Here is a 4,513-nt window from a genome sequence, read left to right as displayed (position 1 = left end):
GTGTGACAATTTCATTATTAAAAAATTATTTAATTATCAGAATTATGAACCCCTCTATTAAGAAAATCATATTTTACATGGACCTTTCCTTGTGAATGGGTACAATCCATTTGGACATCAAACATCGGTTCCATTAAGCTGATGGGGTTTGCTATTAATAGTTTAAATAATGTACATTTTCTCAGGGCTCTGGAAACTTTCTCCCATGTCCAATTGAATGCTTTTGTGCTAGTAGTAGAATATATATAAAATGGGTTTCTTTTTTCTCATTAATTTATTTTAGGTTCTGAAGTGCTGATAAATTCTACGACAGTGCCCACTTCTTACTGCTTTTTAGATTAATTTATTTTGCTGCTATTTCATTATAAATGCATGACAAGAACTGCAATAATCACTGCTTGTAAATTAACAACGGGGCACAAAGACTAACCACATTTATTATTTTCTGTTAATGTTGGTTGTTTCCAGTTTGTCAAAGTACATTAAAAACATATTATGATATTATGTGAATGCTAAAATTAGCATATTTTAATACATGCACCTATTTTTTGTCTTCTCTTCCAGATTAAAATCCATTAAAAAGACTGATGTTTTACTCCTCTTGTGCTTGAAATTGAATTCTGTATCAGAATAGATAGTAACTATTTATATGCAAAAATTAGAATTCTTTCAAACAGGACTCTTTCACCAGTTAAGTTGCTTGTCATACTTATTCCAAATGGTATATTTTACTTTTTGTTATTGTCAATTGTTTTAAAATTGGAAAACTTATCATGTCATTGAATTATTATAAGTAACATAACAAAATGAAACTCTAAGCGTTGCATTGCTAACTCTTTTGCAGGAAGTATTTTTTCTACATCACATTTCTGCCAAGAGATATTACAAAAAGGGGATATATATTGTCTATACAATAAAACAATTGATTGGGAAGATAGTCCCAGGTTTGTTTCCTTCTGTTGTACATAGGGTTGCATTGAGTCAAAACGCCTCAATGGCAACTAACAATAACAGTGTAAGAATGATATTTCTTCCTAATTTTACAAATTTTATTATAGATACCTTTCTAAGCACACAACAGTAATTATCGGCTTTGTTGTTGTTAAATGTCGTGGAGTTGGTTTCAACTCATAGCCACTCTGTTTCCAAGGAGTGGTTGATGAGTTTGAACTGCTGAGCTTGTGGTTCAAACTGACCTTAGGGTCCAATAGGAATGTAACTGCATTGTATATGTATTATTCCAAGCTAAACTTGAGCTAATAGCTATAAATAGACAAGAGTTATTAGCATATTCATTAATTAGTATCATGTTTGCATTTCTATTGTCATGAAAAATATCTGTGTCCTAATTTAGATCTTCTTATTATATTACACTCATTACTGCCTCTCAGCCTGGGATAATCAGCTTGAAATTCATATGAATGTGTGAATAATATAAGCTTACATTTATCAGAAAGAACTCATCCTGGTCAAATATTGACACTTCTTAAATATAACAGGGTCTCACATAGTTTATTAGAGAGTTAGAGAATTATACTTCACAATCTATGTATTAATTAAAGAAACAACAATGACTAAAGTGCATGTTGTCCTGGTAATTCCTAAATTTGCTTATATTTCTTTCATGGGCATTAATCTGAGTTTGTTGTTTGTTTTGTAATATGATATACAGATGAATGCCTGTATAAAATGTATGCTCACAATGAGAAAACCAGGGTGGTCTAAAACTAAGTGTATGGATTATTGTCTAACTGCTGAAGAAAATCTCATAAGTAAATTTTACAATGTAAAATAAGGAACAGTAAGAGCACATTCAATGATTGGAAAGATGGTGTAAGACAATAAAGGAACACAGAAAAAAATGCTCAGAAATGAGAAAGCATTTGGCACCTGGGGAGAAAATAAGAAGGCTGGGAGCCAAGACTTCTGGAGCTGATTTAAATATTTGTGGTCAGAGAACACTGGAAATATATAGACTCTGACATTCATATTTTAATCCTGGAGTCTTTGACAATCTTAAAATGCTGTTAAGGATAATGTCCTCAAACATGAATAAAAAAAATGAGTCATGGGCAATAGTTCTATGACTCATTTCTTTCATGCATAGCTATGTTAAACTTGTTGCAAGTAAAGTTATTTGGTCAATACAAATTTAATAATTATATGCTCATAATTTCCCAATCACAAAATATATCCTTTCAAATTTATTAATTGTAAAATACCAATTTTGGTGATTTAATACTGAATTTGAGAAACATGGCTAGTTTACTGCACAATCATAAAAGTAAGAATTTTATTGGTTGGGCCATTTTATCATTGAAGGAAAAGAGAAAAAAAATGAGCTTAGCATAGCATCCAATGTCTGTATCAATACATGTGAAACTGAAATATTCAGCAGAAGAGCAAGACTGATTTGATGGGAGAAATTAGTTTCCAGAAGAGATTAGAGCTCATCATTTTGAGGAAGATCCTTTCTATTAAATCGAATGGCTTTGTATTTTCAGCAGAGTATACAATGCTAACCAACTGCTTGGCAATACAGTTATTTTATCAAAGCCCTAATTATTGTCAAGAACCAATTTTTGATTAATGTTGTTATTTCTATTTGATGACTTTGCCTCAAAATTCTGTCTTGTGAAATATAATGCCGTTTAAGCTTGTTAGGTTGATCAAATTCCCCTATCAGATAGTCATAAACATTGACAAACATGGTTTAATGTAAAAACTACATAATAACAAACTTAATAGACTTTTTGTTTTTAAGTGTTTTATTGTGAATGATGTGATAGCTTACACGGGAGAACATTAGCTTTACATTCATTCTATTGTATATCTTTTCATTGCCATGGTTACAATCCCTTCTACACATCATCGGCCAACCAAAGGACCAAAGGGTATACCCTGCAAGCCTCCGCCCCTCCCCCCCGCCACCTTCGCCGGTAGTCAGCACACAGCCCCTCTCCATCTCTGAGTCTAGAGGCCCCAGCCACTCCATCTCTCCAGGTCATCGTCTCTGCCTCCATCACTGGCATCACTGCTTCTCTGGGTATGGTCCCACACTCTACTATTCTCCCTTGATGGTCCCAGAGACCTCCACTGCTAGACTGCAAAGTCAATCACTCCCCTCCTTTTGCTACACAATGTCTACCTTTACATTTCCAACCCTCACAGTCAATCCTGATAGCAATTATTCACTATTGTACCACAAGAGTCCTATCCTCATCTCCATTCATCAGCCCTGCCCAGACAGATTTGATACTACTCAGTGGAGATTCTACTTTCCTCCATGCCCTCTGGATCTAGGCTCCCTATTGAAAGCTTGTAAGCCAGTCACTTCTTGCCTTTGTAGCCCCCCATTTTGGGTAGCCAATGTCCAAGTTGCCCATCCCTGTGTACCCTGTGTAGCGAGTGGGTGGGAATGATCCTTGCTCTAAAGATTTGTTCCCTCTTCTGAGTTACTGCATCCATAGGTGTAGGTGGTTCATCAAATTGCATCAGATTACTCTTTTTTTCCTCTTCTTTCTTCTTCTAGTTGAGCTCTGTTCATCCAGCCACTGAAGCCAGGTCAAGTGGTATAATCTGCAAGTGTGAGTGTTCTTATGTATATGCCCTCTCTTTTTATCAGCTGGATGTGTCACTCTCCACTCTTGTCCTCTGTGGCTATGTTACTGACTCTGGACCCAGGAGTCCCCAGGTCTTGCCATACTGCTGGCCAACCAGGTCTCAATCCAGGTTCACAGGAGTCTATTGAACATTATAGGGCTTAGTTCATAGCTTCATTGCTGTTTTTCCCTCACTTCCCCTTATTGGTGACCCAATCAGAGCGCATGTCTACTTGTGTATTACCACAGAGGCTTAGTCTTGGCAAGGGGTTTACTCCGAGGAGACCCAACGACTTGCTTTGATGTCTCCTGGGTGAGCAACTTGCTTGTTCTTATAGTAATCTGTTGGACTGCTGTTATTGTTTTGTATTTTTCCTGTTGGTCTTTCTTTCAAGAAGTATCTTCTGTTTTTCTAGCCACTCCAGACTAGTCTACTTGTCCTTTCAAGTGGGAATTTCCCATCTCAGAAGATTCTGGATGGGGTTTGGTATTTCACCTATGGTATTATACAATACAAAGGCTTCTCAGGAAGCCTCCTTAACTTAACATGTTGCATCCCCATTTTTGGTATTACAACCAGTTATAGGCAGAAGATGGACTTACAAGCTTTCTATGGTGATATTTCTGGCTATCCCTTTCTCTCCCCCTCTGTTGTTGTTGTTAGCTGCCATCAAGTTGGTACCAACTCATAGCGACCTTATGCACAGCAGAAAGAAACACTGCACGATCCTGGGCCAAACTCACTATTGTTGCCATGCTTGAGTCCAAACATGACATCCTTCTCTAGCAACTGGTCCCTCCTGACAATACATCTGAAGTATGAGAGTTGAAGTTTGGCCATCACGGCCTCCAAGGAGCATTCTGCCTGCACTTCTTCCAAAACAGATCTGTTGATTCTTTTGGCAGCCCAT

Source organism: Chrysochloris asiatica, unplaced genomic scaffold, assembly GCF_000296735.1.
Source record: "Chrysochloris asiatica unplaced genomic scaffold, ChrAsi1.0 scaffold00010, whole genome shotgun sequence".
In the NCBI taxonomy this organism is placed as follows: Eukaryota; Metazoa; Chordata; class Mammalia; order Afrosoricida; family Chrysochloridae; genus Chrysochloris; species Chrysochloris asiatica.
The sequence above is the reverse complement of the archived record's forward strand: the minus strand, read 5'-3'. Positions refer to the sequence as shown.